The following is a 12,406-nucleotide window of genomic DNA, read 5'->3' as shown; positions in this document are numbered from 1 at the left end:
TCCCCCAAGCTTACCTTCCCTATTGTCCAAACCTGGTGATGCCATTCAGGTATGTCAGCAATTTGGGCTCATCCATGTTAGAAACTGCAGATGAGTGAGACCATGTGACAGTTGTCTTTCTGTGATTTTGTGAGTTCACTTAGAATGGTATGATCTAAATTCAACAATTTTTCTACAAATTTCATTGTGTAATTTTCTTACTGCTGAGTAGAATTCCATTGATGGGCACCTGGGTTGATTCTAGTTTTTAGTTATTATAAATTGAGCAGCTATAAAAATGGTTCAGCAAATATGTCTAAACTGAGGCATGAGATTTTGGGGTAAATACCCAGTAAGGGAATAACAGGGTCTGTTGTTAACTCTATATTCACCCTGTTTAGCAGTCATATTGATTTCCATGTTGGTTTTACTGGTTGACATTCCCATCAACAGTGAATGGGTGTTCCTATTTCTCTACATACTTGACAACATTTGTTTTCATTTAATTTTTTTAATGTTTGCTCCCCTACTGGGGTAAGGTAGAATCTCATAGCTGTTTTAATTTGCATTTCCCTGATGGTTAGGGGTGTTGAAGATTTTCTTAAGTGTGTTAGCCACTTACAATTCTTTCTCTGAGAACTCCATATTTAGTTCTCTGTCCCACTTTTGGAGTGGGTTGTTTAATTCTTTATTGTTTATTTTTTTTTTAGCTCTTTGTAGATTCTAGTTATTAGGCTTCTGTCAGTGGTACATCTGGCAAAGATTTTCTCCCTTTCAGTGGGTAATCTATTGGCTCTGCTTATGGTATGTTTGCCTATGCAAAAACTTATTAGCTTCATGAAATCCCATTGGTTGAGTGCATGTTTAATTTCCTTGGTTACTGGGGTTTTGCTTCCCAGTCCTATACCATGGAGAATGGCTCCTATTTTTCCTCCAATAGTTGAAGAGTTTCAGGTCTTACATTGATGTCTTTAATCCATTTGGATTTGACTTTTTTGTATGGCAAAGTGAGTCTAATTCAGTTTTTGTACATATGGTCATCAATTTGTCCAGCACCATTTGTTGAAGATCCTGTCTTCTCCAGTCTACATTATTGACATCCTTGTCAAAGTTCATGGAACTGTAGTAACTTGACCAACTTCAATTCTGTTCCATTGGTCTATGTTGCCAGTTTTTTTTTTCTTTATTTTCCATGCTCTTTTTGTCACCATGGCTTTGTAATGTACATTTAGATTGAGTATGGTGATACCACTAGAGGGTTTTTCTTTTCTTTTCTTTTCTTTTTATTTCTTTCTTTCTTTCTTTCTTTCTTTTTTTTTTTTTTTTTTTTTTTTTGCTGAGGATATGTTATGATAACCAAGGCCTTCTACCATTCCATATGAATTTTGAGAACATTTTTTTCAATCTCTGTGAAGAATGATGCTGGTATTTATATTGGCATTGTGTTAAATATGTATATTGCTTTTGATAGAATTGCCATTTTTACAATATTAATTTGATGAATCCAGAAGTAAGGGAGGATTTTGATCTTACCAAGTCCTCCTCTATTTCTTTCTTGAGTGTTTTTATATTTATTATAAAGGTCTTTCACATCTTAGTTAGTGTTATTCCAAGGTATTTAATTTTTTTGTTACTACTGAGAATGGGACAGCTTCACTGGTTTCTTTCTTTGTATATTTGTCCTTTGCATATAGAAAAGTTACCAATTTTTGTGCATTGATTTTTTTTTATTTGAGAGTGACAGACACAGAAAGAAAGACAGATAGAGGGAGAGAGAGAATGGGCGCGCCAGGGCTTCCAGCCTCTGCAAACGAACTCCAGACGCGTGCGCCCCCTTGTGCATCTGGCTAACGTGGGACCTGGGGAACTGAGCCTCGAACCGGGGTCCTTAGGCTTCACAGGCAAGCCCTTAACCGCTAAGCCATCTCTCCAGCCCTGTGCATTGATTTTTATCTTGCCACTTTGTTGAAGGAATTTATCTCCTTTAGACATTTTCAAAAGGAGGCTTTGAAGTCACCTATATATAGGATCATGTCATCTTCAAATAGGGCTAACTTGACTTCTTCCATTCCAATTTGAATCCCTTTTATTTCTTTCTCCTGTATTATTCCTTGGGCTAGTACTTCTAGTAGTATGTTGAAGAGTAGTGGTGAGAGTGGGCACCACTGTGCTGTTCCTGATCTTAGTGGGAACTCCTTGAGTTTTTCCCCATTAAGTATTATTTGTGCTTTAGGAGCTTTATATATAGACTTTATTTTCTTGAGATATAAACTCACCCTGTGTATTCTTCCCAGTGTTTTGATCATAAAGTGGTGTTGTCTTTGTCAAAAGCTTTCTCTGGATCAATTGAGATGATCATGTGGTTCTAATGGCTAAGTTTATTTGTGATGTATTACATTGACTGATTTCATTTGTTAAACTATCCCTGTATTCCTAAGATGAAGTGTACTTGATCAAGGTCAATAATGCTTTTGATGTGTTGTTGAATGTTGAACTCAGTTTGCAAGGAATTTGTTCAGGGTTTTTGCATCTATGTTCATTAGGGATATAGACCTATAGTTTTCTTTCCTTGCTGCATCTGTGTCTGGTTTTGGTATTAGGGTGATGCTAGCTTCAAAAAAGGAGTTGAGGAGGATTTGCTAGTCTCCAATTATGTTGAACAGTTTGCAAGAAATTGGTTTCATTTTTTCACTGAAGGTTTGACTGAATTCAGCTGAGAAGCCATCTAGTCCTGGACTTTTCTTTTTGAGGAGGTTTTTTGATTACCTTTTCAATCTCCATCGATATGATAGGTTTGTTTAGGAGATTAATCTGTTCTGAGTTTAGTTTTGGTAGGTGTTATGTGTCTAGGAACTCATTCATTTCTTCCAGATTATTTAATTTTGTGGCATATAGGTTTTGGAAGTATGCCCTAATGATTCTTCCAATTTCATTGATGTCTGTAGTAATCTCTCCTTTTTCAATTCTGATTTTGCTAATTTGAGATTTTTTTTTTCTGTTGTTCTCAATTTGGCCAGGGTTTGCCAATCTTGTTTATCTTTTCAAAGAACCAGCTCTTTGTTTCATGGATGTTTTAAAATTGTTGTCTTAGTTTCCTAATTAATTTCTGCTCTAATCTTGATTATTTATTTCTGTCTGGAGCTCTTTGGGTTGGATATTTATTGGTTTTTCCAGTGCACTTATATGGAAACTCAGGTCATTAATTTGGGATTTTGCTGTCTTTGTAATGAAGTCATTTACACTGTGAATTTTCCCCTCAGGACTACCTTCATTGTATCCCATAAATTTGGTAGGTTGTGTTTTCATTACCATTCAATTATAGAATTTTTACAATTTCTTTTTTTATTTCTTCCATGACCCATTAATTGTTTAAAAAGAGTGCTGTTTTTTCTCTAGGAGCTAGTGGATTTCTTGGTGTGTCTCTTGTTGTTAACTTCTAGCTTTAAAGCATTGGGATCTGACATAATGTAGGAAGTTACTTCAATTTATCTGACTTTATGAAGGTATGTTTTATGGTCTAATATATGGTCAATTTTGGAGAAGGTTCCATGCACTGCTGAGAAGAATGTATATTCTGCAGAGTTGGGGTGGTAAGTTCTGTAGATATCCATTAGGTCTAGTTGATCTATGAAGTTTTTGAACTCTATTATTTCCCTGCTGATTTTCTGCTTGGGTGATCTGTCTGTTGAGGATAGCAGAGTATTGAAGTTTGCAACTATGATGGTGTAGGTGTTTATTTGTGTTTTATTGTTGAGTAGAGTTTGGTTTTTAAACTGTGGTACACCTGTGTTTGGCACATATGAATTTATGACTGTGATGGGCTCATGTTGGATCATTCTCTTGATGAGTAAGAAGTGGCCTTCCTTGTCTTTTTTGATTACTTTTGGTTTGAAGTCTATTTTATCAGATATTATTATAGCAACACCCACTTTTTTTATTTCTATATGCATTGATATCATTTTCCAACCTTTCACCCTGAGGATGTGCCCATCTTTAGTGGTGAGTTGGGTTTCTTGAAGACAGCATATAGAAGGATCCTGTTTTTTGATCCATTCTGATAGCCTGTGTTATTTGATGGGTTAGTTAAGTTCATTAATATTTAAGGTTCTTAGTGTGAGGCTTGAATTACTCCCTACCATGATGAGGTGTTTTGTGGGGTTTGGTGCTTTCTTGTGTTTTGTACTATTTTAAGCCTGGTCTAGTTTGGCTATTGTGATCTTCTTGTTGGCTCTTGAGATTGGTTGTTTGACAATTCTGTGTGGAGTATTCCCTCAAGTATTCTCTGGAGGTTTGGTTTTGTGTTTATATAATGATAGAATTATCTTTTTCATGAAAAGTTTTTCTTTTGCCATCTATTATGAGGGATACTTTTTCTGGGTACAGTAATGTCGGTTAGAAGTCATAGTTTTTCAGTCTTTGATGTGTTCCATTCCAGGCCCTTCTAACTTTCAGGGTTTTCACTGAGAAATCTGATGTAATTCTGATGAAATTGCCTTTGTATGTTGTGGGTTGTTTCTGTCTTACTCCTTTTAACACTCTCTCATTGTTTTTATTGTTAAGAGTTTTAACTATGATGTGCCTGGGAGAGTTTCTTCTTTGGTCCGGTCTGGTGTTCTGTAAGCTTCTTTTGTCTGGATAGACTTCTCTTTTGAGAGATTAGGAAAATTTTCTTCAATAATTTTAATTAATATGTTCACTATCCCTCTGGCCTGGATTTCCTCTCCTTCTGGTATAGTCATGATCTGGATGTTTGGATGTTTCGGGTATCTAGCAGTTAACTCATATTCTGTTCACATGCTTTTTTGAACTTGGCAAAGTGTTTGGCCAGTTGATCAATTTATTCTGTCTTGTCTTACAGCTCAGTAGTTCTGTCTTCCACATGAGTAACTGTTAGTGAGGGGTTCTAGTGAGGTTTTGAAAAAGGTCTATTTGATTTTTGTTTTCTGTTGTGTTATTTTGCATCATGCCCATCTCCTTTTTAAGGTATGATTTCAGTTCATGTTTTGATTTGCTTAATGCTTCCTGGAATTCATTCTTGCATTTGATCAAGTTTTCATTAAGCTTAATCAACTGGTTATTAAGATCTTCCATTTGTTGAGTCACTTTCAATTCATTTATATCTCTTGGTAAGCTTCTAAGGTTTTATTTAATTAAGTTAAACCTAGTATCACAAGCTGAGTACTCTTAGAGACTATTCTGCTCAATTTCATTTTTGTGATTGTTAGCTTTTTTTTGTTTTTTGTTTTCTTTTCTTTTTTTGTCTTTTCTTTTCTTTTCTTTTCTTTTCTTTTCTTTTCTTTTCTTTTCTTTTCTTTTCTTTTCTTTTCTTTTCTTTTCTTTTCTTTTCTTTTCTTTCTTTCTTTCTTTTTTTTTGAGGTAGGGTTTCACTCTAGCCCAGGCTGACCTGGAATTCACTTTGTAATCTCAGGGTGGCCTTGAACTCACGTGATCCTCCTGCCTCTGCCTCCCAAGTGCTGGGATTAAAAGCGTGCACCACCATGCCCAGCTGATGGTTAGCTTTTTGATCCTTTGCTTCCAGTTCAGCAATTCTCTTAATCAGCACCACATAGCTTGTTGTGATTTCACTTTGGGATTCAGTTTCTGTTGTCATCTCTATTATTTTATTGGAGACTTCCATTGTGGGACTAGCCATCCTTGGTGGAGATTTCTCAGTTTTCCGACTTTCATTGTTTCTTTCTGTGTTGTGGTATACCTACCTCAGGGTGAGAGTCTTATTTTATTAGGGAGGAAGCAAGTATTTTTTCTTGAAGTATCTTCAGTGAGTGTTCTGTTTTAAATGTGAACTGGATTGGAGTAGGATGGGCTTATAACCACAGATGTGCAGGTTGTGGAAACTGTAAGTACATCAAAGGTACCTGGGGAACTGTGAGATAGGGAACTGGAAGGTCAGGCCTACTAACTTCCCTTGTATGTACAGTTCAGCACAGGGGAACAGCAGTTAGGAAATGAGAAGCCGGGAAGCTGGGAGCCAGGGTCAGGAGGCCAGCTCCCTCAGTGGCCCAGGCACCCTCTGGCTCAGGGGAACAGGAACTTTGGGATCCAGGGGCCTGTCAGGCAGGAAAAAGGCCTACTTCAGCAATATGCACACAGGATCCAGGCCACACCAAGGCAGCAGGAAATGGGAGGTGTTGAAGGAACTGGGAGCTCTGGCCTACTTACTCTGTTATGCACCCTCCAGAGCCTCATCTCACATTGGTCAAAGCTATTTGAAGGATCCTGGTCTTTTCTCATCATCCTGTTGATGTTTACATTAACTTGTAAGCATATATTACATATAAATATTCTTTGACCACCCCCAATAAATAAAAACTTTGTCTTAAAAATGTATTTTCTGTTGTGTGTGTGTGTGTATATGTGTGTGTGTGTGTGCATGCGCACATGCATGTATACATGTATATGTTCATATGCACGTATGTGGGAATTTGTGTGGTGGCAAGAGAGCAAGCTTGGATATTATTCCTCTTAGGCTACATCAACATTTTTAGAAACTGGGTTTCTCACTGTTCTGGAACTTGCCAAGTAGGCTGTATTGGGTGGCTGGTAAGTATGCTTGAACAATAAGTACTTTGGCAACTGAGCCATGCTCCTCCCCACCAATGTCTTCTTATTGTCAAAGCAAGCAAGATGACTTGAAGATTTATAAAGAATTAAAAGGAAATGAAAGAAAATTATTAGACCCTGTTAACTTTAATTTGTCATCTCTAAGTTTTCCTTATTTAAAGGGGAACAGTAAAGCTTTTTCTTTTTCTTTCTTTTTTTTTTTTTTTTTTTTTTAGATTTTTGAGGTAGGGTCTAAGGGTCTAGCTGTAGCCCAGGCTGACCTGGGATCCCTGTGAAGTCAGTCACAGGCCAACCTTGAACTCACAGTAATCCTTTTACCTCTGTCTCCTGAGTGCTGGGGTTAAAGTTGTGTGGTACCACACTTAGTTTAAAACCTTTTTAAAACATTTTTTTTAATTCATACAGACATAGAGTGAGAGAGAAACAGAAAGAGGAGAGGATATGGCACCAGGTCCTCTAGGCACAGCAAAGAAACTCCAGATTCATGTGCCACTTGTGCACCTGGCTTTTTGTGGGTACTGGGGAATCTAACCCAGCTCATCAGACTTAACTGCCAAGTGATCTCTCCAACCCCTCCCAACCTTTTGGAGGTAGGGTCTCACTCTAGCCCAAGCTGACCTAGAATTCACTATGTAGTCTCAGATTGTACTCATGGTGATCCTCTGAACATTGCCTCCCAAGTGCTGGGATTAAATGTGTGTGCGACAAAGTTGGGCTTCCAGCCACAGTTTTTAAACAAAAAATTGTAAAGAAGGAATTTCCTCAAAGATATCAGAGCATCATGTGATCCTAGAAAGCATAGTTGCAGATCCCCAGTTATGCCAGAGTCCTTCTCAATACCTGAACTTGCTCTGTTATTAAGCCTTACAGTTTACACATATTTGACCTTCTGCACAAAACTGTTAGCTTATAAAATTCTGTCAGATAATCTCCTATGGATACTTTAAACTGAAAAGTAATATCTTGCTTTAAATCGTGCCCTCATGTTTCATCTTAAAATCTGTAATGTGCTATTGTGTAAAATGCCACTCTATTCATCTATCATCTGCCAGAAATATAAACTCAGAGGAAAGGCAGGCAATTCTGATGTCTCATAAGAGAAAAAGCAGCATAGAGAAGTGCTGTCAAAATAGAAACAATGCCTGAAGAGTGTTCCCCTTTTTACCCTGCCCTAGATGCCCCTACCAAAATCGTAATTCCTAAAAGTCATCTCATAATTGAGAATTCCAAACTCAGACTTCTCATTTACTTGTTGTGGCTTCTGACCTTCAAGTTGACCCACTGATATCAGTATAAAACAGATTAACTAGCTGTATTCTGAAAGGTTCAACCATCCCTCAGGGGGTATTACACTACTTGGAGAACTCTGTGTCCTGGCAGCACAAACACAGTCTAACCTAATTTTCTTACCACTATATGCATTTCATGAGCCTGGGAAAAGTGGATCTTCTTACTTGTTTTACCAAACTCCATCAAAACAAGACTAGGTGACACCCAAACAACTAATCAGAGCCTGGATTTTATTGTGACTCTGGGGGAAAGCAGAAAGATCATTGACATTTTCTTGGCACTAAAGCTACCTTAGGGGGACTTCACAACCTAAACATTCCACAAGGAATACCAAATGTCACTATACTTGATTCTGAAAAGAGACATTAACTCAAAAACCCAGATATATGTGCTTTTGTTCAGTAAAGTGATTGACAAATATGAAGGCAGTCATGTTTAACAGACATTTCACTGCCTTTGCTCATAGTGCCCTCATAAAAGATTAGACCAAAATCTTGCACAAACTTTCAAGGGCTCCCTTCTTACCCCAGAAAATTTGTTTGCAAGTATTCTTTACATTAGCAGCAAGAGAGAGAGATACTGCTCCACATGAAGTCATTGCTTGCAGGGCAACCTCTCTTTCAAAGTTGTAGATCTCTGCCTTATAATAATGCAGGCATCCAGCACCAGATAGGTAAAGAACCATGGCCCTTCTAGATAAACCTCTTGGGTAAGGTGCCAACCATAGTGATATTACTGGTTCAAATTACTTCTTAACTTTCCAACCCCCTATATCTCTTCTGTGAGCCCTTCAAAATCGGTACAATATTTTAGACTAATCTCGATGAAGGCACTAAGAGCAAACATAGTGATATGTCTGTTAAATATGACTGCCTTCATATTTGTCAATCACTTCACCTCCTGTGGTTGAAGCCATTATGCTGTGCTTCTTATAATACCACAGTGGCCTTTTTTGTTTTTGTTTTGAAAATTATTAATATGTGATTTATATACCTTAAAATTAATCCTTTTCTTATGAGTTACTTTTTTTCAATGTTTTTTGTGGCAAAAAAAAAAAAAATGCCTCTCAGTAGTAACTTAACCCTTATTGTTCATTTGGTTCAGGGTTTCAGAGGGATTTCAGTATAACATGGTAGACTATTTCCATTCATGGTGGCAAGAGCATAAGGTAGAGGATTGTTAGCATGAACCAGTAGGCAGAGGGAGAAAGTTAAGCTGGAACCAGAGATGTGCATAACCTTCAAAGGCCCATTTCTAGTTAGTCATTCAAAAAGGCTCCACCTTCTTCAAACAAACACCACAAGCTGGAGACTAAATCTTTCAAAACAAGACATTATGGGGGACATTTCAGATCCAAGCCATAACAGTATGTATCTGTTTTGATGATTTGTAGGGAGTTCATCTAATTGTACAATGATCATCTTGATCCAGGTTTTGAATCATCTCTTTCCCCCAAAGACATCCTTTATGCTTATCTGCAGTTAATCTTAGTTCCACTTTCCCACCCAGGCAACTGTGAATGTATTTCTTTGTCTGTATAGAATTTCCTTTTCTGGGTATTTCATGAATGGAATTCTACAATGTGTGACATTTTATGATGACTTTTTATTTAGCATAAAACTTTCAAGGTTACTTGAAATCAGTACTTCACTCCATGTCATGCCTAATATTCCATTACATCGATAAGCTACATTTTATTTATTAATATATGCATTTATGGACATTTAAGGTTGCTTACACCATTGGGATATTATTAATAATGTGATAAAATATATATTATAAATGTTATAATATTGTAAAAATAATGTTATATTCATATATAGGCATTTAAGTAGATTTACATGGCATTCCTAGGAATGACATTGGTCATTGGTCCTATGTTAAAATGTATAGGCAGTAGTCTCTTAACCTTTATATTCATCTCACAACTGAACCCACTTCAATATTTTCTCTCTACTGCAGTTAGAATCCAGGCCTTCGTTTCCTCTTGAAAATATTCCAGAAGCTTCCTATAATTATTTAATTAAGTCAAAAACTTACTAATACTGTTTTAAAGGCTTACATGGTCTGCTTTTACCACTGTAACCTCCTTTTTAAAAAAATGATTTATTTTTATTTATTTATTTAAGAGTGACAGACAGAGAAAGAGGCAGAAGGAGAGAGAGAGAGAGAGAGAGAGAGAGAGAGAGAGAGAGAGAGAGAGAGAGAGAGAGAATGGGCATGCCAGGGCTTCTAGCCACTGCAGATGAGTTCCAGATGCGTGTGCCCCCTTGTGCATCTGTCTAACGTGGGTCCTGGGGAACCGAGCCTCAAACCGGGATCCTTAGGCTTCACAGGCAAGCTCTTAACTGCTAAGCCACCTCTCCAGTCCACCTCCTTTTAATATATATCAACCAAAGTAAATTTTAGTTTTCTGAACAGAGTGTTCTCTTAGGCTTTAGCATGGGATATTCTCTCTACCTAGAAATCTTAGATTTAGATGAGTTGTTAAGAGGGCAGTTCAAGATGTCGACACTTTGATTCACCAATTAAGAGATATGTGACTAAGGGCAAGGAATCTGGCTGTATTGTTAAATTCCCATATTAAAATCAGGGATTAGTAATGAGTCTTAGTGTCCTTGCAAGAATTTCATGCATTACAATATGTAAGGATCTTCAAACCATGCCCAATACAAGGTAATGATGGTCAAGGAATTCATGTATCTGCTTAGATTCACCCTTTTTGAAGCCTTCAACAATATCTGAAGTATGGGCTTGCTCCTTTCAGCATGTTGATTTATAAACCTGTATTCTGATTGTAGCATCGTGTCATTGTCAATTTACTTGCCTGGTTTTCTTTGGCATTCTTTAAGTTTGACAAGGCAAGCCAGAGCACATGCATCCTTTTTGTTTAGTATAGAGAATGGCTTGATATGAGTGCCATTTAAAATATGTGCTGAATAAAGAAATTTTGATAGTCTTTAGGTCTGTTCTATTCCACACACTTCTTTGGACAGTCTTCCCTCCCAGAGAGGCGTCCATATGTTGTAGGTTCCAGAAGACTTGCTAATTATGGACAAGAAGATGGATACATGAAGGAAAGGGTAGAAGAGTGGTAATTATCTTTTCCACCACCCTGCCATGGCTCTTGCATACATGCTGCATGCCATTATAGCAATGGCCTTTAAAAAATTCTTTTTGTTCACTTTTATTTATTTATTTGAGTGTGATAGAGAGAGAGAGAGAGAGAGAGAGAGAGAGAGAGAGAGAGAGAGAGAGAGAGAATGGGCGCCCCGTGGCTTCCAGCCACTGCTAACGAACTCCAGATGCATGTGCCCCCTTGTGCATCTGGCTAACGTGGATCCTGGGGAATTAAGCCTCGAACTTGGGTCCTTAGGCTTCACAGGCAAGCGCTTAACTGCTAAGCCATCTCTCCAGCCCACAGTTATGGCTTTTGTCAGAACACTGAATCTCCATACCCCTAGCTTTCTGATGTCAGTAAGGATATTTCCTTTCTTTCCCCTTTTGTCCTAGTAATGACACTAACAATTTTCCATTGCTGCTAATCCCTTGGTACTCTCCATGTCTAGCAGTCTGTAAAAGATTCATCTCTCTCTCTCTCTCTCTCTTTCTCTCTCTCTCCATGTTAACCCAATTGAGTGTGACATTTCTTTCCTATTGTAACCCTGACAGGTGCAATGACTGAGCATAGTTGTTATTGTACAATTTACATTCTTGCTAGTGGTCTCAGGTAGCCGAGGAGGGACTTTGGTGTATTTTGCTGGAGAGGTGGTGGTGGGAAAAATATGATTTCTCTATTTTACATGTGTACATGTCAGTTGCCATAAACCAGTATGTGTTATTGCCAATGGTTTCCATACAAGTTGTTCTTAAAACATTTTGGTATAGGATTGTTCTTCTTAGAGTAGTCTGTAGTGAAGATTAGGCAGTAGTGCTTGACTTGGTTTATAGGAAAATTATAGTCCATCAATAGTGCTAAGACTCTTCAAGCAACACAGTTCTTTATACTTCTAGCCAATGGTGTATTTCCAAAACTATTCTTGTAAGTTCTGCTTGAGAAATGATAGTGGGTATATGATCCCATATGTAACATTACAGAAGCAATTTTCAGACCAGCAATCATCAGACTCTGAAACCAGGGGAGAGTTTTAGGTCCAAAGACCCTACTTGGACACTCAAATGTCATGTGTTTGTGAGTGAATGTGTGCTTAGCATATACTCCTTATAAAGCATGGCCCTACTTATTATATTCCTAAGACATAGAAATCTTGGACTAAACCTTTGTATAATTTATCATGTAACAATTGCTTTGTGTCAATTTGGTGTCCATTTTTTTTTGCATGTCTTGTGTGTGTGGTATATGCCCATGTTTAGGCAGATGTTTACATCCCTTGTATATACATATAGATTCTAGTGGAGAACATTGGGTATTCGTTCACAATTGCTCATCCACTTGTATCCTTGAACTTGAGTCTTTTACTGATTTCAGAGTCTGCTGTTTTCTCAAAGCTCACCAATTCTCTGGTCTTTGCTTACAGACGTGCATGCCATACCC

The sequence above is a fragment of the Jaculus jaculus genome, chromosome X, assembly GCF_020740685.1.
Source record: "Jaculus jaculus isolate mJacJac1 chromosome X, mJacJac1.mat.Y.cur, whole genome shotgun sequence".
NCBI classification, from domain to species: Eukaryota; Metazoa; Chordata; class Mammalia; order Rodentia; family Dipodidae; genus Jaculus; species Jaculus jaculus.
This window is presented reverse-complemented; position numbering follows the sequence as displayed.